The sequence below is a fragment of the Rhinolophus hipposideros genome (assembly GCF_964194185.1).
Source record: "Rhinolophus hipposideros genome assembly, chromosome: 20".
NCBI classification, from domain to species: Eukaryota; Metazoa; Chordata; class Mammalia; order Chiroptera; family Rhinolophidae; genus Rhinolophus; species Rhinolophus hipposideros.
The window spans coordinates 23,343,257-23,368,134 of record NC_138066.1 but is presented as its reverse complement, the minus strand read 5'-3'; the positions used below and the strand labels follow the sequence as shown (position 1 = coordinate 23,368,134).

The window sequence follows — 24,878 nt, the reverse complement described above, 5'->3', positions numbered from 1 at the left end:
CTAAATGATGATTTCTCATTGTAATAGGAATATAGTCTTATGATCAGTATTGTATTTTTAACTACATGTCTTAAGGTCATTGTAAGGGACTTCCAAAATGTTTCATATGAATTTTATCTGATCTTCATAAACTCAGTTATATACAGTTGTTTTTGTTTTTTTTCTGGCTTCACCAATTTATTATTGTGGTAACGATACATATATGAAATTTACTGTTTGAACCATTTTGAAATGTATAATTTAGTGGCATTAAGTACATTCATAATGTGCAACCATCACCAATAATAATTTCCAGAATTTGTTCATCATCCTTAATAGAAACCCTGTAATCATTAAATAATAACTTCTCATTCCCTCCTCCCCCAGTCCTTGGTAACTTCTGTTCTCCTTTCTGTCTCTGAATTTGCCTATTGTAGTTACTTCATGTAAGAGGAATCATGCATTATTTATCCTCATGTCTTATTTTCACTTACTATAATGTTTTCAAGGTTCATCCATGTTGTAGCATGTAGCAGAATTTTATTCCTTTTTAATGACTGAATCATATGTATGTATGAAATTTTGTTTATCCATTTATCTGTTGATGTACGTTTGGGTGGTTTCTACCTTTTTGCTATTGTGAATAATGCTGCTGTGAATATTGGTGTGCAAAGATCTGTTTGAGTCCCCGTTTTCAATTATTTTGAGTATACAGCTAGGAGTGCAATTGCTTGGTCACGTGATAACTTGATGTTTAACAAAAGTTTGAGGAACTGCCAAACTATTTTCCAAAGTGTGGCTGTACTATTTTATATTCATTCCAGCAATGTATGAGGGTTACAGTTTTTCTACATTCTTGTCAATCAACACTTGTTATTCTCTGTCTGGCTTATTTTCACCATCCTAGTGAGTGTGAAGTGGTATTACATTGTAGTTTTAATTTGTATTTCCCTAATAGATAGTGATGTTGAGCACCTTTTCCTGGGTACTGTCATTTGTATATCTTCTTTGCTCATGTTTGAAATGGATTGTTTGCTTTTTTATTGTTGAGTTGTAGGAGTTCTTTATATATATATTCTGGATATTAGTCCCTTATCAGATGTATGATTTGCAAATATCTTCTCCCTTTCTGTAGGGTGTTTTCATGCTCTTGATAATGTCTTTTCATGCCCCAAAGTTTTTAATTTTGACAATGTCAGCTATTTTGTTTTGAATTTAAATAATGTTACAGATTGTGATGAGGATAAAACCACAAAAAGATTGACCCCCCACAGCTGCAGAGTAGAAAGAACCCTATTCCCTATATCCAAAAGACTTTCCCAGAAAAAGAGAAGCATTTGGAAATAATTTTCCAAATAATCCACTTAGCCTGTGGATAAATTAAAAGCAAATAATACCTGTAAAAGCAGTGCTGCCTGTAATAAAAGCACAGAAGAGCTAACTGTGTTATTGAATCTTAGGCAGGGTGGAAAATTAGGATAGTCATTGAGGAACATGAAAAAGGCCAGCCTCTGTTATTGCAGACATGTACATAAAAATAGGTAGTCTGTTCCCTAAGAATGAGAAGTGCCTGTATCTTCATGAATTCTAAAATTTAACCTTTGTCAACCCAACTGCTGTAGAGACCTCAGGCTTATGTGTTATGTGTGCTGCTGGAGTAGACACCATTTGATAGGTAGCATGGTACTTAGTGATACAGATGACATTTATATGTCTTAAAGTCTTTTGTGTTTGTAGGCACCCTTTTGAAGAAAGGTATGCCTGTGTTTCCGTTAACTTTCTGCCTAAAGGCAGGTTCTCAAAAGTTGTCATATCTTAATGGGAACGTAGGGATTCATAAGTAAGTTTAAGGGGGTGATAAATAACTGGCTGTGTAAGAAGTTCCTTTTTAGCTGTGTAATTCCTTAGATGTAGTCCTTTATATACCAAAATTTTATTATGACAATGCACTTCGTGCATTTTTATTAGAGGTTGTCAGCCATTCATCTAATCATTCTTACTTCCAGAAGTTTTTATCTCTTGGTAGGGGCCTTTTATAACTCCATATGTTAGAGGAAACTTTTATTCCAGACTGAAGGTTGTTGATAAGCTGTGTTAGTCTGAAAATTTTTCCCCAAATTTTGAACATTGTTTACTGAGTGGATTTAATAGATTATTCATGCTTTAATGTTGTGCTAACCAGTAATTGACATATTGTAGCTTAGTGCAGTTACAGTAGAGTACTCCAAGGAAGAAATTGAATTTTCTTCATCTTTTAGAAGCTGTTACTTTTTTTTTTTTAAAAAAAGATTTTATTGGGGAAGGGAAACAGGACTTTTTATTGGGGAACAGTGTGTACTTCCAGGCCTTTTTTCCAAGTCAAGTTGTTGTCCTTTCAATCTTAGTTGTGGAGGGTGTCGTTCAGCTTCAAGTTGTTGTCCTTTCAGTCTTAGTTGTGGAGGGCGCATCTCAGCTCCAGGTCCAGTTGCCATTGCTAGTTGCAAGGGGCGCAGCCCACCATCCCTTGCGGGACTCGAGAAATCGAACTGGCAACCTTGTGGTTGAGAGCGCACTGGCCCATGTGGGAATCAAACCGGCAGCCTTCGGAGTTAGGAGCATGGAGCTCTAACCGCCTGAGCCACCGGGCTGGCCGGTTTTGGCTATTATTAACAGAACCGCTATAAACAGTTTTGTACAAGTCTTTCTAGACATGTGCTTTCATATATCTTACATACCTACAAGTGGAGTAGAATGGTTGGGTTATAAAGTAGGTATATGTTTCGCCTTATAGAAACCACCAAATAGTTTTTCAAAGTGTTTTTTTATTTGTTTTCAATAAACCACCGGTTTCAGTTGTACCTCCTCTCCAAAACTTGGCTTTGGGAGTCTTTTTAATTTTAGCCTTTCAGTTTGGTGGGAAGTAGTATCTCAGTGTGGTTTTATTTGTATTTCTTTGTTGACTAATGATGTTGAACTAATGATGTTACTTGTGGATAGTGGCCATTTGTATGCCCCTTAAGAGCCCTTTTTTCCTGTGAATTTTGTTTAATAGCATCTTGTTCTTTTTTTCACCTTTGTCATATCTTAGCTCTTTGAGGATATTAGTAATACATTTTTATAGTCCTCCCCCACTCTGTAGACTATTTCCTTAAAAAAAATTTTCCTGTTTGTTTTTTGTTTTCATTTTAGAGGCTTTTCACAGGTGTCTAGTAATTTTGTTTCTCTGCTCATAAAGCTGATTAGAAGTTCTGTATTAGTGTGGCTTGTTGCTGAGCATTTTCGTTGTGGAACCCCTTACCCTCACCCATAAATCAGTATCTTTACTCAGAGAAGTCTCCTCAAATCTTCTGTCTAGAGGGTAAAGTTCTGGCTGCTAGACTCTGGAAGCTCAGAGAAGGAAGAGAGATGTCTCTACATTCCCATGCATGTGTTTATTTAATACCTCTGTTTTGAGAATGGCTTAGCTAACTTCATTTATGTCTGGTTATAACCCAAGGATATTTTCTGGTGTCCAGAGAAGTGTTTCATGTCTTCCAGACAATAAAATTCTAGTCTTGCCACATTTGGGAAGGCTTGGTAGGCAGGCTGTGTGGAATGGGGTTCGGATTTCTGGAATGTCACCTCTTCTTAAGAAGCTTTGAGTGAATAACACAACTCCATTCTTTACTCCCATCCTCCTACACCCTCTAGAAGTACCCTGGTCCCACTAATTCCAAGTCTGTATGAGATTCTGCCATATAAAAAGTAACCACATTGGCAGTTTAGGATTCAATTTTCTTACGTCTACTAAGTCCTTTAATATGTGTCCATCTGCTTTCCAGCTTCCAAAATTTTCTTAGTTTCATCTTCTATTCTGATTTCTTTGTCTTTGGGTTTATGCCTTTAAAGAAGAAAACAATCCCTTTATTGAGTTTCTTTTGTTTATTTAGTATTTTTTAGTTTCAGGTGTACAAAACAATGTAATGGTTACATTTATACCCCTCACAAAGTGATACCCCCCAATTTACTACCCCCCTGACATTGTATATAGGTGTTACAATTCCACTGACTATATTCCCTATGTTGTACTCCACCTAGGTGTTACAATTCCACTGACTATATTTCCTATGTGTACTCCACCTCTCGTGACCGTATATATATTTAATTATAGTTGGCATTCAATATTATTCAACTGCAGCTTCAGGTGTACAGTGCAGTGGTCAGGCATCTACACAGTTTATGAAATGATCCCCCTGATAAGTCCAGTGCCCATCTAGCACCTTACATAATCTTTACACCATTATTGATTATATTCCCCAAACTGTATTTCGTATCCACATGGCTGTATTGTGACTACTAATTTTTGCTTTCGAATCCCTTTATCTTCTCTCCCATCTCCACCCCCCTCCCATCTAGCAGCCAGCAGTTCCCCCCGCCATATCTCTGAGTCTATTTCTGTTTTGTTTGTTCATTTATTCCCTTTATTGAGTTTTAGTGGGCTTGAAGAAGGGAGTAAAATTAAATGTGTTTCAATCCAGTGTATCAGCACTCTATATTTTTTGTCATACAGTAATACCATATCTTATTTTTTTGCAAATTACGATTTTTCATGGTTGTAATTTTTCCTAGTTGCTTGATATTCCATTGCCTGGATGACCCATAATGTACTGTTGCCTTATTACTAGATATATACGTTTCTTCTAATTTTTCACTTACTACCTTATGCTGAAGTGAACATCTTCATTCATTTTAGTGTCCCCCAATTTTAGGATTATTTCCTTAGAATAGATTTTCAGAAATGACAATCTTTGATTCAAGTCATTTTCTGAAAGTGATATGAGTGTTGATTTTACTAAACATTTATCAGAATTGGGCATAAGTGTCTGCAAAAAGTTTTTTGTTAATTGAATAGTCGAAAGTGGCAGTTTGTTTCAATATGTATTTTTTGGATTAGTTGTCAAGGTAGAATCTTTCCCTACATTTTTGGTAGTTGTATTTCCTCATTGTCTTTTTGACCTTTGTCCTTATTTATCAACATTTTTAATTCTTAAAATTAAAAAAATAAATTTGTGGGACTTATAATAAATGCCTTGAAGGTTAACCATCTGACAAATTTTCTACAAGTATTTTCTCCAATTGGCTTATCATTTTATTTATTTTTTATTTTATTTTATTTATTTATTTTTAAGAAGGGCACAGCTCACAGTGGTCCAGGTGGGGATTGAATGGCAGCCTTGGTGCTACCAGCACTGCGCTCTAACCAACTGAGCTAACCAGTCACCCCAATTTATTGTTATTTTCAATGTGCATGAGTTTAAAATTTGTATATAGTTAAACCTGCCAAGTATTGTGTTTTGTATCATAATAAAAATAGTTTCACATTTTTACTCTAAGGTGTCTGAGAAATAATCAATTCTAATTTATGCCTTCATATTTTTAGTGTTTATCTTTTTTTTATTCACCTGAAAATTTTTTTGGAGTGTGGTAAAAGTTAGAATCTAAATGTTATGGTTTTTTTTTTTTTCTTAATCTTCTAAGCAGCTAATCCAATATGAGCCAGGAAGTCATTTCCATTTTCATTTTAGAAAAATCTTTTTAAAAAGTTGAATATGTGTAATGACTCCTATTTTGTCTCATAATTTCTGTTCTAATTATTTATTCTTCCATGTACTCTTGCATCAGAAACTTGTGTATTTTCTCAGAGAAACTTGCATCATACGAAGTCTAGACTTCCTTATTTTAAACTATTTTGTTCTGCTTTGGTTGTTTGGGAAGTGTTTGTACACTTTTGCTTTTATGTAATAAACTTCAGAATGTTGCCATCTTGAGGTTGCTTATAAAACTTAGTATGGTTACAGGAATTGCTGACAGCTGTGTGTTTACTATGTGCAATAAAGAAAATAAACTCCTGGACTTATTTTATGTTTAATTTTTGATGGCCAGATTCAATTCTTGTTGTTTTTTTTAAAATAAATTTTATTGGGCAATATTGGAGAACAGTGTGTTTCTCCAGGGCCCATCAGCTCCAAGTTGTTGTCCTTCAATGTAGTTGTGGAGGGCGTACCTCAGCTCCAAGTCTAGTTGCCGTTTTCAATCTTTAGTTGGGGGGGGGGAGTGGGGGGGTGCAGCCCACCATCCCATGCGGGAATTGAACCGGCAACTTTGTTGTTGAGAGCTGGTGCTCTAACCAACTGAGCCATCAGCTGCCCCCCAGAAACTCAGTGACAGCTCTTTGTCTTTAATTTAGTTGTGGAGGGTGCAGCTTACTGACCCATGTGGAAATTGAACTGGCAACCGTGCTGTTCAGAGCTCGTGCTCTAACCAACTGAGCTATCCGGCCGCCCCTCAATTCTTGGTTTTGTTTTGTTTTTGTTTTTAAACTAGGACCTTAGTTTAAAATATATTTTCCCTTCAGCTTTTTTTTTCAAATCTTATAATGGCCCTACAACTAGTAGCCTTGTTTCTTTTGAACCAGGGCCTTTTGGTGAAAAGACTTTCCTCTAGTAGAGAAAGTCCTTTAGATCTTTGTATCAGGATTTCTTATTAACTATAAAGAAATAGAACTCCCCTCCCCCTTGATTTCTATAAAGTAAAAAAATTACACATTGGAATAAAAAGCAGTCTAATCTTTATATTAACTATGTAGTTAAAAATTTTACATGAAAATAAGCAGCAGGTGGTACACTGTTTAGTAATGTAGTGCAGCATGAAGTGCTTCATTATCTTTAAACACTGTATTTCTCCTGCAGCTCGGAGGATGGAATTATGTTTTATGAAATAGGGTGAATTTTGTTGGGTAGAATTTTTACTTAGTGTCAACCTTGCATTTTCTTTTTATTTATTTGTTTGTTTGCCTGTTGGCTTATATGGTTCTTTGAGGTATATGGGTTTCTTTCAAAAAGTGGGCTTCAGATTTTTGTTCACTTTAATAATAGCAGTGTGTTTCTGTTTCTGGAAGAAAAGTAGCACCACAGTTTATAGATTTAAATTAGAATATTTTTAGAATTATAGAAATCAAGAATCATAGCAGATTCTTACCAAAGCCAACTAAATTACATTTATTTTTCCTAAAAGTATAGTGAAATAGTCATCTCAATTTTAAATGTCAGATTGCTAGAACTATTACTATTAAAAATATGCATTAATTTCTCATGTCATTTTGAAGCCTACCCTTTATATAAGTTTGGATTCAAAGCCAAACTCTTTTTGGTAGCCTAGTTCTCGTTTTTCTCTCACATATTTATCTTGTGGCATTATTTTTGGTATTTTAATAAAATTATGTCTAAAATTTTATCTGTAAAAATGCCTTCTCTGAATGAATCCGTTCAGTAATTACTTCGTTTCCTGACAACTTCATAACCATTACCATCAAGTCACAGTGTAATGAAAAAAGTAATAAAGTTTTTGTGTATAACTAGGACAAAAATTCCTTGGGGAAATATAAGTGAATGATTACAGGAAGGTAATTCTTTAGTTACAGATTAATTGTCTTTAAAGTTAAATTCAACACTAAAACAGTCAGTTTTGAAGAAATAAACTCATGATAAAAACTATATTAACTGAATAATTAGAGCTTGATTGATAAAGAAAACTGGGAAACAATAAACATTTTTTTAATTTAAATAAAATTAACTCTTACTTGTTGAAATAACTTTCTTTTCTTTTTTCTTTAAACCGTAACTGGTAATATTGTTGTCTGTCCTCTACCTGAATGGTTAGTAGGACAGTAATGACTTTTTTCCCTCCTGTGGGTAAACTGTTACTATGTTGCCATCTATGCCAATAGTTTTACAGTTAGGTACTTGTCTGAAAGTTGTGATTGAGAATTTAGGATAGAAAGAAAATATATCATTGCTCTTAGAAAATCTGAGATCAGGGAGCTAGTAAGGAACAATATCTAAAATACTCATGAGAATTAAGTATCTAAGATACATGAATCCTTTCTACAAAAATTTGAAGCTCTTAAATTTTACTGTAATTTTAATTTAAAATTTTCAGATTAAAACACTTGTCATTACCAGGTTGGTGTGTACCTTCTAATCATAAAGTATTGGTAAACACTCTTGAGAAAATATAAAACAAGAGCTGTTTGATTGTAAATGTGTGAATTTCTTTAAAGAATTCAGAATTGTTCACGCCTGTCTCTTACCCATTTGTATATTTTTTTTCAGAATTGCTTTTGGTATTAGAAGGAATAACATAAGAAGGTTTGTCAGATGTTATATGTTGTTACCATTAATAGTACTGAAAATGACATTTTTCCTGTCACTTGTTAGGTGTGATGGTTGCCAGTACATCAGTTTGTTTTCAACAGTTTTTCTTCCCAAATGACAGCAGCATTGAGAACAGAGACACTATATGTATTCTTTTTATACCAGTTTGCCAACAAGGATGTTTAAAAATTCCAATTATTTCCACTCTGTATGGAAAGTAGGACAATTCCAAAATTTCAAATTTCATTAAGGTTTTCTTTCTTTCTTTCTTTTTTTTTTTAAAGATTTGATTGGGGAAGGGGAACAGGACTTGATTGGGAACACAGTGTGTACCTCCAGGCCTTTTTTTTTTTTTTCCTAAGTCAAGTTGTTATCCTTTCAGCCTTAGTTGTGGAGGGTGCAGCTCAGCTCCAGGTCCAGTTGCCCTTGCTTGTTGCAGGGGGCACAGCCCACCATCCCTTGCGGACCAGCAACCTTGTGATTGAGAGGACGTGCTCCAACCAACTGAGCCATCTGGGAGCTTAGCTGCAGCTCTGTTCAAGGTGCAGTGTTCAATCTTAGTTGCAGGGGGCACTGCCCACCATCCCTTGCGGGACTCAAGGAATTGAACTGGCAACCTTGTGGTTGAGAGTCCACTGGCCCATGTGGGAATCGAACCGGCAAACCGCAGCCTTCGGAGTTAGGAGCATGGAGCTCTAACCGGGCCACCGTGCCAGCCCTAAGGTTTTCTTTTGACTGAAACATTTGTTTCCAAATTTCATTAATTTGTTCTCTTCTAAGGTGTTTTCTTTTTTTGGAGTGCCTTTCAACAAGGATTTTAGGGACACATAAGAATAGGTGAATTCTCATAGAATTGTAGGTAAAACTTCATGATTTCTAATTAAAACACACAAGAAAATAACTTTCAACTTGAACTATTGTTTAGCTAGTAGTAGTAGAGTGTAGATGCTCTGACTTTTAATTCTGTAATCATTTGATGAAGATGTAAATCTGTGTTGTTATTTGTGGTTTTTACAAATGGAAGCCTAAAATATAAAATTTGACTTATTGAAGAAGAAACATCCAGCCTAAAAGAAAGTTTATAAGAGTTTGCTTGAGCCAAACTGATGACAATTGCCGGGAAGCAGAGTCTTAACGGATTGAGAAAATGCTCCGGGAAATGGCTGTTGTGCAATTTATTTTATACAGTAGAATCAAAGGAGGAGGGTTACATGAAATCCATTGATTGTAGATTAAGGGAGTGGGAGAAAGCAAAGCGGGGAAATCTCTGGGATTGGATAAAAAGTAAATTGGAGAGACGCACACTTTTGGTGGGTACACGATAGTTAATAGCATTTTACAGCACAGAGTTAGTATTTGGGGAACAAGATAACAGTGAGGAATTTTGTAGTTTCCTGCTCTGATGTGGTGGGTTGTGCCCGTTGGGGTGTCTGGAAAGAGATTACTTGTACATTCCAAGCGTATGTTATCTTAGATGCAAAAAGACAACAGATAGGCTCATTTAAGGTAAAGACTGACCATTGTCTAGGAAGCTACAGGCCAAGGATGTGATTTCCCACCATAGCCCACCGTAGTTAGGAATTTTTATGTTCACACCATCCTATGTGGTTATTTTCAGTCCTCTGAGCTTGTCAGGTTAAACATGTGGCCCCTTTTCCGTTCACAGACTTTTACATGGAAGATGAATCTCTTTGGAGGTTTGGGCTGTTTCTTTGCAAACATATTAGTGAATAATAAAGTTTCTGAAAAGGGGAGGTTTAGGATATATTATGTTGTAAAAAACTGCTCTTACAGTGAAATAGAATGGAATTAAATGGTTTTAAATTCATGAATTTTAAATGTGATTGGTTTACCAAGTTTTGGGGGATGAGAAATAGAAAACATCACTGGTCCCTTTAGGGTACCTGAAAACTTAAACACTTGTGCGTGGGCTTCCTTTCTCTCGGTCTCTCCTCCTACCTTGCTTTTTGTCGCTTCCTCTCTCCTTCCTTTCCCAAACACAAAAGAATCAATACCAAGACATACAAGTATGTTATTTTTATCTCATGAAACTATTGTAAGATCTTATGAGGTAGTGTCTGTGAAATTGCTTTTAAAAAAGTAAAGTGCTAGGTTAGATACAACATTTATTATTAATCTTATTTTGTTTAAGGTTAAAGGCACTGATGGTAGCCTGTCATTACATTTTGGTTAGATTTGCAAATAGATTTGAGCTACTAGCAGTCTTGACTGACATCCCCACATCACGGAGGGTACTTGGAAATATATATTTTAATGTAGTTGAACTGATGAGTGCCATGTTGCTAATAGCTCAGAAGTTTGTGAACCAGGAGAATGATAAATTTCTGTGTTTGCTACAAGAAACTGCTGGAAGCAAGTGAATGAACTGGAAAAGTTGTCAACATGTTAAATAGTCATTTTGTTATATTATGGAGAATTAAAAAAAAAAGCTAATGAATACTTAAAGGTGTTCTTTTCCATGACATTTTTAAGACTCTCCTGCAGATTTCCTGTGACCTTAAACTAAGTAGTGTCTTTTAAAATATATGTTCTTATGGGCAGTTTTCAAAGACATAATTCCCACACATTATTTGAAGTGGTTAACTGTATTTGGCGTGTTTCAGAATGTGAGTTCTTATTGTTTAGTAGAAGAAAACTTGTACAACTTGCATGTCTCTCCATGTGTGCTCCAAGTTTATAAGTTGTTACTGGTTTAGTCATTGACAAAGTAGTTTTGTTGTCCAGCACACAGATTCCATTCTATATTATGTTTTTCTTCACATTTTATGTTTGCTAGTAAAAACTAATAGGAAGGAGGGAGCAGAATTTTCTCTTTAATTTTTTATGCAGTGCAACAGCAAAGCTCAGGGATGCTGGGGAACAGGAGTAGTGGCAGATGGCTCAACCTGATGCTCTGCGAAGATAGGGTGGTTCAGTTTGATTACAGACCCGGGCATTCTGTGAAGTGACGATACGGAGCCACAGTCTTCTACAGCGGGCAGTAACCATGTGTGTTGTGGTAAAGCCAAGAACAACTTTGTATGGACATAGCAGAAGAGAGGACTACATCCACTTTTAGTTCCTAGGCACACACCCACACATACCAGTCCTGTCAAAATTATATCTTTGAGCAAAAAGGCCAAATGGTATATCCATTGCCACACTTTTCTGTACTTTGAATTACAGGCGATGTGCTCAGGGATATAAACTAGGAGATCACAGCAGGGAGCTAGATCTATACCTTTTCAAAAACAAGAGAAGTAGATTTATTTTTTCCATTATTTAAACTGTTGCCCTTAGGTGGGCTATGAAGCCTAGATTCTTTCAGAAATTTTTGTTTGAATTACAGAGAATATATAAACAATAGTGAATAAAAGGCTAAGGAAAGCATAATTGTGGGAATGTAAATTGGTAGAGCCACTTGGAAGGACATTTGGCAATATTTATTAAACCAAAAAATGTGAATGACCTAGTGCTTATTAGATAAGCATATATATATATATTTAAAAATTTTTTTTTACCTTGAAGGATACATACATATGATTTTTCATTACAACTGCTGCATGAAGGAAGAAAAAGGAGAAACAGCCTAAATGGCCATCAAAAAGTAAATAGCCAGATAATCTGTAGTGTTGTTATATAATGGGATACTATGCAGCACATGAAGGAATGAGCTAGATTTATATTTAACCATAGTAACACTATGATATGTATAATAAATGACGCCACTGTAAGTTTCTATGGGTACTTTTTATAAAAGCATGAAAGAAGATCTGAAAAACAGACCAAACATTGATATCTCTGAGGTAAGGGTGTGAGTAGGGAGGGAAGGAGAGACTAGGATTTGGTAGTGGTGATGTCTTTAGCCTTATCTGTATGTACTGTTTGAATTTAAAAGATGAATGCATTCACTTATTACTTGTGTAGTAAATTAATTAAAAAATTATCCTCAAGTACTGCACCATACAGAAAGCAACCACTGTTTTTTTGCACATTATCATTCATTTGTGAGATCCTGACCTATAACTTTTATTTCTGATTGCTTTCTATACATTTTTATATATTTCAAGTAGACAGATTGTCTTTTATATACTCTCCTTTATTAGGTAACCAGATCTCATCTAGAAGTTGTTCTTTTCTGGTAGGTTAATGTAGCTAGTACTTCCCTTTTGCAGTCTGCTCAGGCCAGCCATAATTTAATCACCACTATCCTGCTTTCTGTGATTTTCTTGTCTGTGTCATATTTATAGATTTTTCTTTGTTTCTATCACAGGATTTCTTCTGTATTCTACTTTTATGTTCCATTAACTGGTTATATTTTACCATTCTTTTTCTCTCTAATAGATATTTAGAACCTTTGGAAAAATATTTCTTTTCTAGATTTCAGTTTAGATTCAGAACAAAATATTGTGAATGCTTAAAGGGATTTATGAAAATGTCATTTTGGTGGACTTGTTCAGTGTCAAAGATTAGATTTGTACTATTAAGTGATTTAATGGGGTTAGAGAAACAGTGGATTAACTAAGCTGTTGGAACAAGACTTTTTCATCTAAATTAGAGTAAGCCTAGTTTTAAAGTACTCTGTCGATTGAGTTCCAAAAGTTTATTTGGAATTTAAAATACATTTCTCTATAGAAACAATATTTTAAATAATGATTAGATTCATAGGGAGCTGGCTCACAGAAATTTAAGTAATTGATTAGCTGAAATACTGTATATTTGCAATAAAAATGTAGTAGAAACAATACTGTGGGACTACTAGATGAAGCACAATAATAAAATTGAAAAAAGTCATTTAAAAATATATCTAGGGGGCTGGCCCAGTGGCTCAGGTGGTTGGAGCACTGTGCTCCTAATACCTATGTCACTGGTTCGATTCCCACATGGGCCAAGGAGCTGCGCCCTGTACAGCTAAGATTGTGAACAGCAGCTCTCACTGGAGCTGGGGAGCAGTTGGAGGTTGGCGTAAGCTGTCGTGGACTGTCCTGAGCTGTCATCGTGGCTGTCCTGAGCTGCTGTGAGCCGCCGACCAACTGCCTCAGCTTTGGGGAGCGCAAGGCTCATAATACCAGCATGGGCCAGGAAGCTGTGTCCTACACAACTAGACAGAAACAACAGCTTGAACCGGAGTTGTGGGGAGGCAGAAGAAGGGGGAAAAATGTATCTAAATGCAAATGTTTGAAGATATGCAATACCCTTCCCTGCTAAGTCAGCCAACCCTTTTCGGATGCAGCCTCAGAGTATTTATCTAATACTATTAGTCAGGAATTTTTGTCCATTTCTAAGGAGCTGTGAGTTGTCAGTATTTGTACTGCCATAGGACTGTTCCTGAGTATCTGGGATAGATTTATTAGTTTTTCATATAAGTAGAATCTACTCTTCTAAATCAGCCTTCTTTTGCTCAGTATAATACCTGAGCTTCATCCATGTTAATGTGTATCAGTAGCTTCCCCTCTTTATTGCTGAATAGTATTTTATTAATGTATCATAATATTTTTGCTTACTTGCGCATGGACATTTGGGTCATTTCCAGTTTTTGGCTATTAGTGAAGTTACTGTGAACATTTTGTACAATTCATTACTCTTAGGTAAATACCTTAGGAGTGAAATTGCTAGGTTATACAATAGGTGTATATTTAACTAATAAGAAACTGCTAAACCTTTTTATTCCCATTAGCACTGAATACGAGCTTCAGTTCCTCTATGTCCTTGCCAACATTTGGTGTTCTCAAAAAGTTTCAATTTTAGCCACTTTAATAGTTGTATGATAGTAGTATCTCATCATAGTTTTAATTTTCATTTCCTTGATTACTAAGGAAATTGAGCACATTTTCTAATGTTTTCTCTCTTATGAGATGCTCATTTAAGTCTTTTCTTCAATGTTTCAGTTGGGTTCTCTATCTTTCTAATATATGCTTTAAAGGAAGATAAGAGATTCTAGTTTATAGAACATATACTAGACAAGTTTCAGAATTTCCATTTTGTGCCACTTGATTAAAGATTATGAATATACATGAGACTTTGCTTTGCCCCTTCTTAGCAGAGAAAAAGCTCTTATGCTACCATTTAGCCCTAGATCCATACATTCTGTAATTCAAGTGGAGGTGTGTTCTCTACGAAGCCACTAGTGGCAAAAAAACCTTGCTGGTTTTAGGCTGCCTCTTGCCTGAGATGTTCCATCTAGGAGGCCCTTTATTATCTACCTGAAGTGGCTTTGCAGTAGCTCTTGTTACAGGTAGCCTGCCAGAGAGACTTTTGGTAGGGAAATTCACTTTAGATTAACGGCATCAAGCACATTTATAAATTAATATTGGTTGTGATTTCTTTGCTACATTCAATGCTTTACTTCTTCTGTGTTTGGAAATTCTTACCCTACTTTGGCAGTGAAAAGCATATTTCCCAGTATTTGTTTACCTCTGTGGTTATCCTCTGATACAGATGTTAAATTTTCATTCATGCCTTTGGAACCAAACTGTTTAAACAGGAACTCCTATATTTTAGCAAAAATCTGAATGTATGATAATTGCCTTGGCTCTATGAGAGAGTGTATTAGAAAGGGGCTCAATAGGGGCCGGCCCGGTGGCTCAGGAGGTTGGAGCTCTGTGCTCCTAACTCTGAAGGCTGCCGGTTCAATTCTCACGTGGGCTAGTGGGCTCTCAACCACAAGGTTGCCAGTTCACTGCAAGGGATGGTTGGCAGCGCCCCCTGCAACTAAGATTGAACACGGCACCTTGAGCTGAGCTGCCGCTGAGCTCCCGGATAGCTCAGTTGGTTGGAGTATGTCCTCTCAACCACAAGGTTTCCGGTTCACTCCTGCAAGGGTTGGTGGGCTGCGCCTTTTGCAACTAGCAAGGGCAAGTGGACCTGGAGCTGAGCTACGCCCTCCATAACTAAGATTGAAAGTCAACAACTTGACTTGGAAAAAAGTTCTGGAAGTACACACTGTTCCCCAATAAAAGTCCTGTTCCCCTTCCCCAATAAAATCTTTAAAAAAAAAAGGGGAGGGCTCAATAAATCTGACTGAAAGTAACCTGATAGGGTGATCTGATCATAAATTCCTACCTGGGTAGGTCACGGTGGGTACTTAAGCCCCAGGCCTATAAAAAGGTTTACTTTTGTCCATCGTATCCATGCTGTATGTGCAGTACAATAAGATATTTTGGGGCGGAGAAACACATTCACATAGCTTTTATTAGAGTGTATTTTTATAATTGTTCTATTTTGTTATAAGTTATTGTTAAGTCCCTTACTATGCCTAATTTGTAAATTAAATTTTATCATAGGTTATGTATGAATTGGAAAGAACAGTATATACTGTGTTCCCAAAAATAAGACCTAACCGGACCATCAGCTCTAATGCATCTGTTGGAGCAAAAATTAATATAAGATCTGGTTTATATTATATTACATTATATTATACTATATTATTACATCCAGTCTTATATAAGATTGAGTCTTATATTAATTTTTGCTCCAAAAGACGCATTAGAGCTGGTGGTCCTGCTCGGTCTTATTTTCGGGGAAACAGTATATATAGTGTTTGGTACTATTCGCAGTTTCAGGCTTCCACTGGGTATCTTGGAATGTGTTCCCTAAGTATCGTGTACTTATTTTCCTTTCAAGGACAGTGAGTTCTAATCTCTTCATATGACCCTGCACAAGCTTTTTAAAATACCTTTTCTATCTAAATTACAAAGGTGTTGGCCTATTTATTATCTGTATTATAGAAATTATATTAGTTTGCTCGGGCTGCCATAACAAAATATCATAGTTTGGGTGGCTTAAAAAACAAATTACTGTTCTTATAATTCTGCAAGCTAAAAAGTCCAAGAACAAGGTTCTGGCAGGATTTGGTTTTTGGTGATGGTTCTCTTCCTGGTTTGCAAATGGCTACCTTATCTCTGCACCTTCACTTGGCTTTCCTCTGTGTACCTGATGGGAGAGCGAGAGAGTAAGCTTTTAAGGTCTCTGGTGTCTTTTCCTATAAGGATGCTAATCTTATCCAATCAGCACCCCACTATATGACCTCATTTAATCTTAATTATGTCCTAACTCTAAATACAGCCACACTGGGGGTTAGGGTATCAAAATAGGAATTCTGAGAAATGTATACATTCAGTCTATAACATTCCACCCCTGGCTCCCCAAAATTAATGTCCTCTTTGCGTCTAACTCATTCTAGCATCAATTTTAAAGTCTGAAGTCCATAGTCTCATCTAAGTATCATCTAAATCCAGGTATGGGTGAGACAGGGGATCCATTCATCCTGAGGTAAATTTCTTCTCCAGCTCTGAACCCATGAAAGCAAATCAAGTTACTGTGCTTCTAAAATACAATGGTGGGACAGAATAGGAAAGACCTTCTCATTTCAAAAGGAAGAAATTGAAAAGAAGAAGGGGTGACAGGTCCCAAACAAGCCCCAAACTTAGCAAGGCACATTTAGTGATCCATTTAGTCCATAATAGACATGTAACTACAACGTAAAATATTCAAATTCTCTTACAGACTTTATCTTCATCAATGACACTGACTATACTTTAGAACAAATCAGACATTTAGAAATCATCTTAGGATCTTTTTTCTTTTGTGTTCTTTCACAGCTAATTGTTTTTTGAACCCCGTTCAATCAACTTCAATATTTTTTAATTCTGCCTTACTTTGTCCCCCTTTTTGCGTTAGGCCCTCATCTGTTGTCCGAACTAATGCAGTAGCTCGACTCTCAACCAGTCTGTATGCTGCCTATCTGGCCTTTCCCCAATCTTTTCAACATTAACACAAGTGTAAACGAAAATCTGATTGTTCTTCATTTAAAACTCAGGAATATTGTAGAATGTCCTTCTGTACACAGAGAAGTACCTGACACTTCTCTGTCAGGATTAAATTTGGATGAATATTAAACAGAACGTAAATAAGACGGGGTTATATTCTCACACACAAATCTGGAGATAGAATATCTAGAAGTTGCATGGCAATTCCGTGGTCAACTAAGCCTTTTCTATCTTTTTGATCTCACTATTTTTAGTGTATGGTTTATAACTTCAGGTTCACTTACAGTGTAAAAATGGTGCTGGAGTGGCAGCCACTGCCACTGTGAGAAGAGACAACAGCAAAAGGATATTTTGCTGGCTATCTCGTGCTTTTAAGGAGTTTTGTAGGAGGTTCTCCCTACCAATTTAAATTACATTTCATTGTCCATTTCTATTTGCAGGGGAAGTTGGAAAGTAGTCTTTAGCTGGGAACATTCCCACCCTGAATAAAGCCAGGGTTCTGTTTATCTGCCGGTTGTCGTTCCAACCTCATGTTTTACAGCTCTGCCTCTTGCACCCTGTTCTCCATTTATATAAAACTTTCGGTTCCCTGGTTGTCCATGCTTCTTCATTCTTTTGCCTGTGTTTTCCTGGCATGGAATACCCTCCTGCCCTTTTTTTCCAGGTGAGCCTTTGCTCTTTAAGGGTCACTACTTTTTGGAAGTCTTTCTTCACTAACTCAGACAGAATTATTAACTCCCTATTTCAGGACCCCATTTTAATACCTGCACTTTAACCTTTCCTATCTGGTATTGCAGTTATTTTGGTTACATGCCTTTATTCCCTACTACATTTTGAAGGATTAAAATGCAGAAACTGGCGCAGCCGGTTAGTTCAGTTGGTTAGAGCCTGGTGCTCTTAACAACAAGGTTGCCAGTTCGATCCCCACATGTGCCGCTGTGAGCTGGGCTCTCCACAGCTGGATTGAAACAACTCCTTGACTTGGAGCTGATGGGTCCTGGAAAAATGCACTTAAATAAATAGAAGTTAAAAAACTAACTAAATAAATAAAATGCAGGAACCATGTCCTATTTATCTTGACTGTGCCTAACACATCATAGACATTTAATGATTGTTGGAAAAAAACAGCTAAAAGTACAATTTAAAAATAGCTAGGAGGAATGTTATGCTTGTAGGCCACATGCAATGAGGAATTGCCTCTAGGAACTACTGATAATATGTAGGGAATATGGAGTACAACATTAAAATGATGGAATTAGAGACTAATTTCTGAAATCCCTGGTTGAATGATTTGGAGATATTTATTGTTTAAAACAGTTAAACAGAATGAGTCTTAATAACTGCTTTATAAAATGGATTTTTTTTGTGCATCTATGCTTCCTCATTCCCTTAAAAAGAAAAATCTATGATAAAAGTTATAACTCTAGCTTTATTTCATCTTTGATTTTCTTTCCCAAGGACAGTGTCCATTGCCTTGCTAAGACATACTTCATTAATAGAAGTCAAGTTGACTACGGGAAAAGAGAAAATTTTGATTTAAGCTCTCCAATCTTAGAACCTTAGATTAGAGAGTCACTCAAAGCTAGCTCAGTTTTTTTTTTTTTTTTTTTTTGGCTTGGAGTATATTTCTTTTTCTTTTCATCCCTTCTCTCTCTGTCTTTCCTATTTTTTTTTAACTGTTCTTTTGATAGCTCTTAGATACTAAAGTTTTTTGTGAAGAAATAGATCATCGTCTTCTCTCCCTCTATCCCGTTTTCCCTAAGGCTAGGTTACTCCCAGTTTCTGAAATGATGCCCTTAGATATAATACAGATGAGATTTTGATCTCTCCCAATGGGATAGTAGTTTACATGGCTTTGTTTCTATGTCTTCTCTTCCTTGCTGATTTTGTACCTCTTCTCAGATGTTAGGCTGGAAGTTAAAATCTTTATTTTAGCTCTATCTTTGGCTAGAAGTAATCTCCTATAATAGTTTAGTATTCCTGAAAGAGAGTTGTATGGTTGATTATTTTAGGGCCAACTTCTTCAGTAGCTCTTCTTTTTTGCTAAAGTTCCATTTTCTTTAGTACTTATGTATCTAATTTGTCTTGTAGCAATTTGTAAATATGTAAAAGGAGGGGTGTATGATGTAGAATTAACGTATTCAGGTGCTTATGAAAAAAAGAAAATCCAATACAAACTTAATATTTAGTATTCATGTGTAAGGCAGATTATATTTTTAAAAGATTTATGGCAATATCTCCCACCCCACATGCTTCTTACAGTTGTGACTTTTACAGTTCTCCTGTGTCCCATGAGAAGTAGAACGTATGGGATGCCTCTCTTGAATCTGGACAGGCTTGTTACTGAGCAGAACTGATAGTCTTGTTATTTCAGCTTTTTTTAAAATTAGGGATACCAATGATTTTGATGGTTGATTTGTATATTGATTTCCTTTGCCTCTTTGTCTAATGTTTTCTCTCTTTAATTTTTCTCTCTTTTTGACTTTGTTAACTGTCTATTCCATTTTCTTACCTTTTCTCCATGTTGTCCTCTTTCTGTTAGGAAACATTTCTTTGTTTGGCCAGAGAGCAGATGGTAGGCATTTTGGTAAATATTTTTCCATAATGCTGGTGATCTCAAATTGAGGTCTGATTGCCCTTACTCCTTCTCCTCTGTTATCAGAAAAGGAAATGAAATGAGGGGTGCTTTCTTTTTCAAAATGTAAACTTTTTCAGTGTGGAATATGTTGTATCTGTATGAGCATGGGTGCTTAATAGAACTCTTAAATCAGATTTAGTTTTCCAGTAGCTTCCGGATTTGAATTCTTGATTTAAAAATTTTACACTTTATTATGCTTTCACACTCACAAAAATAACTCCTGAAAAAGTAAATATCATTAGCATATTTATCACCCTAAATATTCCTTTCACTTCTCTTTCTATATTTTTCTCTCATGCAATCCCAGTACTGTACATTCCTGCCTCTCAAACTATCCTCCAAACTTTCCCATCATCTTCTGACCTCTGGGCCATTGCTTACTCCCATCCCCACACTTGACATGTTAACATCTTCAAGTCTTTCTTGTTTTGTACTCATTCTTGATTTCTAGCATGAGACCTGCCCCCTTTTATGAAACTTTCCTGTATTCCTCCCCTGTAATCTCTTCTGCTCAATTCCCACAGTGCTTGTTTATATCCCTTTGGGTATTTATTTATTTATTTGGGTATTTATTACATTTTACTAAATATGCATTCATTTCTTTAGCAAATGTTTGAATCCCTGGCCCTACTTCCAGACATACTGATGTATTGGTTTGGGGTGCAACCTTGGCATCAGTATTCTTTAAATGTTCTCGGGTGGTGCCAGGGTTAAGAATTAATGGAATAAAGATACTGCCTGGCCTGTAATAAACACTCAAATACTTGTTGACGGATTTTAAGCTTTTAAAACCAAGGACCATACTTTATCTTTGTGTTGACATAAGAACATCCAAACGTGTAGAGAATCTTCCCCCCCCCCATAGCTTAGGTGCATTTTATTGGTTTTCTTTCATATAAAAACTTACTTGAGCCAAACTGATAACATGCCAGAAAGCAAGATCTCAAATGCTCTAGAGAATGACAGTTTTGCAGTTCCTTTTATACTATTTATACTATTTATACTACTATTTATTTCTATGAAGGTGGAAGGAAGAAAGGTAGGGAAATCTCTCTGATTGGATTACAGGATAGTTAACAAGATTATATGTTCCCTTGAGGGTCTGTGGAGGTCTGAAAAAAGAGAATTCTGGCATTTCAAAGTGAGTTAACCTAGATGCACAAACACAATGGACAGGGCTGGCTAAGGAAGGCAAAAGTGAACCTTATATAGGCCTGGGGCTTGATTTCCCTATGACCTGCCCAGTTAGGAATTTATGATCAGACCACCCTGTGAGGTTACTTTTGGTCACTGAAATTTGTCAGATTTATTACATGACCCCTTTTCTGTTCGTATTTGTATCCCCCATAGCACCCAACACAATGATATGTGCAATCATTGCCAATGATTAATATATAATTAGGTGAATACATAATTCTATCCAGTTGTCATTTCATCCAGTTGTATGGGCCACTCAGAATATGCTCGGATTACTATTTAACTGGAAACTGTTAGACAGACAAAACTGTGAAATGTTTTTTCTGTTCTGCTTTGTACTTTTAAACAAATTTTAAAATACCTTCTAGAGAAGTCTTGGATATAGAAATCCTGTCTTTTGTGTGACTTGCGGGTTAAGCCCCATAAGGAATGGAATAAGCCCCATTCCTTAATTTGTTACAAGGTAATCGTCATAAAATGTGTATGTGTAGAATTCTTGGTGACTTTAGTTCAAGCATGATTAGCAGTCTTTATAGATAAATATAATAAATACAGCAAATGATTGTTCCCATGCTTTGAGTAAATACTACATTTAGCCCAACCTGTAGTCAGTGAATACAGCAGAATTATCAGATTGCACCTCTGGTCTCTTAAGATTAAGTGACTTGTGGCTTGGTTCTCTATAATGTTCGTTGTTAACAAAATTTGTTTTACGAAGGATGATTTCATTTTGTTTATAATTTTATGGAGTGTTAATGACCTTTTAAAGTATTTATAAATACTTATAGTAAGTAGTGTGACTTACCTGGCTTTGAGTGAGAGTGTACTCATGCTCAAACCTAATATAATGACTTGGGTACATTCTTTACAGTGAATAAGAATATTCTTCCCTATGTTTGTTGGTCAAAGCTGTAAAAACTGCCTTCATCTTCTTGATACCCACTTCTCTCCTGCCTTCTCCGTTTTCCTTCCCTTCCTTTACCAATGTCAGGTGGCAGCTGGGGCTGCTGGGAGGGTAATTTTGGTCTATAAGTAAGGAGGAGAGAGGATGGGGACAGAGAAATTTGTTGTTTGTTTGGCTTTCATCTCCCTTCTCCAGTCCTCATGTTCACAACTTTCCTCCAGAGTTAGTAGCTGAAAGTGAACGGGGAACACCCTTGTTACTGCTAGAAATCCTCTTTCCCAGACTATCGTTTATTGAGCATCCATTATTTTCCTGTCTGTAAATCCTTTTATATATTCAGTATATACTCTCATTAAATCCTTATAACACTGCCAGGAATTAGGCGGTATTATATTCTTTTTAGATGAATAAGTAAGCCAAAGCACAGACACTGAGTAACTTGCCCATGTTCTCGAAGGTAGCAAGTGACAGTGTTGCATTTGAACATATGTTTGTTTTGTTTGTGCCCTTAACCATTTGGCCAGAGGTTGCTAAACCTGGGAGCTGGGGGACAATATTGAGACTGCATGTTGTTTAAAATTTTTTTAAAATTAGCTGCCAACATTTTTTATTTTAATTTACTGGGGTGACAATTGTTAGTGAAATTACGTAGATTTCAGGTGTACAATTCTGTATTACATCATCTATAAATCCCATTGTGTATTCACCATCCAGAGTCAGTTCTCCTTCCATCACCATATATTTGTGCCAACATTTCTAAAGTAGAAAGATTTCACAACAAATTCATAGTCCTGTTTTCCTTGCCACGTTGCAGCCATGCCTAGCAGCTACACCCTGTAGAAGCCTTATGTGCTCTCCTATGGTTCCACAGACCCTACTTGGCCCACTTCATCATTTATATTATCCTCCTGGGCCCTGTAGGTATTTTGGTTTTTGAGCTTTGCATGCAGAGGAAAAGCCACCATGGGCCTTAGCAGAGCTTAGCTCAGAGCCGGTGTCCTGTGCTCGTTGTCAGAGTAGGGCAAGGGAGGGCGGCTAGCTGCAAACGCTGTTGTTATCCGCCCTATAGCTTTCAGCTAAATCCGATGTTGCCATGTATGGAGGTTTTCTGTCTCAGTTTCTCCAGAGGATGTATCTCTGGTCTTTTGATATATACTTATGTCTAAAAGGTTGGTGTGAAAGTGGTGGTTGTGTGGAAGGTGGTAGATCGCCTGAGAGTCTAACCACTCTTCATACAGACTTTCGACCAATCTCTCTGTAGTCCCACCTTTTACCACCCCCACTCCCTCACCTTTTGTGGTAATTGGTACTGTCAATTCCTCAGCCTTTTTTGGGAGTGCTGGGCAGGGTAAATTTGCTTCTTTTTCATGTTGCTCAACTGCTAGTGCTTAGGTTTCAACTTTCTTTTGTCTGTTTAGGGCAACTGGAATAACTACATTAACGTCTTTTGACCTTAAATTTTTACTAGGCTTGATTCTATTACTTTCCCGTCTTGCCTAAATTTTTATTTTTAGTTTTCAAAGTTTCGCTTGTACATTTTTATGTACGCCTTGTATCCAGATTAAACAAATGTTAGTCTATTTATTTATTTTGAATAAATAAAAATATGGTTTATTTTCAGTAAATATAGATTGTGGCAATGTTTTGGTGTCTGATATTCTAGTTTGAGCATATATAATAACTTATTCAGTTTGTCCTCTGTTGATGGAGATTGTTTGCTTCTTATAAATGCTTTAAAAAGCTTATATGTACATTTTCTCCTTACAAATGAATAAATTCATTATCAAGTTGCTATTTTTTAATCATATATTCAAAATAATATTCAAAATAATATTCAGTTATCAGGTTGCTATTTTTTAATCATATTGCTAAACAGTTTTTCAAATAATCTTTAACCAACAGTGTATGTGATTGCTCCAAAAGACGCATTAGAGCTGATGGTCCAGCTATGTCTTATTTTCGGGGAAACACAGTAGCTAAAGAAATTTCTTCTCTATTACTGTAATTTATGAGATGAAGTTTGTTGTGTTTCACTTTTGTGTTCTAACAAGGAAAAAATATATTACTATATTGGGAATATTAATATTCTGAGTCCAAGTTATGCATCTACTTTCACACTTGTTTCTAGCTACTTATTCAAGCTTTCGTTCTTACTGAGTTATCATTGCCTGACATGTTATCGAACACATGAACTTTCCCTCCCCACAGCAAACACTTACTGAATGATAATCTGTGTGCCAGGCACTCTTCGGTCTTTATCTTGCTGGTCCTTTTTGCCTTACTTGAGACTGTAGTCCTTTCTTTGTGTCCTTTGGGGCCACACCCTTTTGTTTTTCCTGTTCTATTTCTTATCAGTTTTCTTTAAGTATTTTTTCTTTCTCTGCACACACTGTAAGAGTTGATCTCTTCCAGTTTTGTCTCTGGCTGGTTGTGTTTCTTTAGTCATGATTTTAATTGCTGCCTATAAGTTGATGACTCCCATGAAACCTTTCCTAAGCTTTACACTCATAATTGTAAAAAACGATCTCTCCAAGCTTCTGCCTATTCAGTACGTCTTTCCCAGAATTTATCATCTTTTCTTCATCACATCCTCATTTTCTTACATTTCCTTTCTACATGGTAATACCATCTTTCAAGTTTCTCAGGATAGACTCCTGGATGTTATTATTCTAGATTGCTTCTACTTTCAGTTTAGTTCCAAGTTCTACTGATTTTCCCTTCTAGATATTTCACAGATTTTCTTCTTGAAGTAGCAGTCTACTTTTTTTTTTTTTTTTTAGGATACATCAATAATTTTATTATAAAACCATTCTTTTGGCATTAGTAACAGAGATAGCAAGATACTGTGAGTGTGGCATAGCAGCTCTAATGTAACAATTGCATTCACTGCCTCCTGTACTGAAATTTAAGTTACCTCATATCCATTACATATGTACAAGTTACCTGCAATCATTAATGCTGCAAATCCTGGTGCATATACTGTTTAGGGAGGAGTTAATGCTAAGGGATTATAGTAAATGTTGGTAAGACTGCAGTCACAGTTCCTTTGTGGGACTTTGTTTCTTCTCTGTAGCAGCCTACTTTTTGCTTCCATGTTTGTTCAGTTCTCTACACTACTGGTAGAGTGAACTATCTGAATTGTGTCTGGCTGTGTCCTATTTCCTGTCTGCCTGGAGTTTGTATCTGAATTGTATCTGACTGTATCCCTTATTATGACAGAA

General features: G+C 36.2%; 1 protein-coding gene across 2 annotated transcripts in view; it reads left to right on the top strand.

Annotated features, from left to right (window-relative positions):
- The window catches only part of USP32 (ubiquitin specific peptidase 32), a 163,522-nt gene that overhangs the window by 12,194 nt on the left and 126,450 nt on the right, over window positions 1–24,878 (top strand). The gene's annotated exons all lie outside the window — the stretch shown is intronic.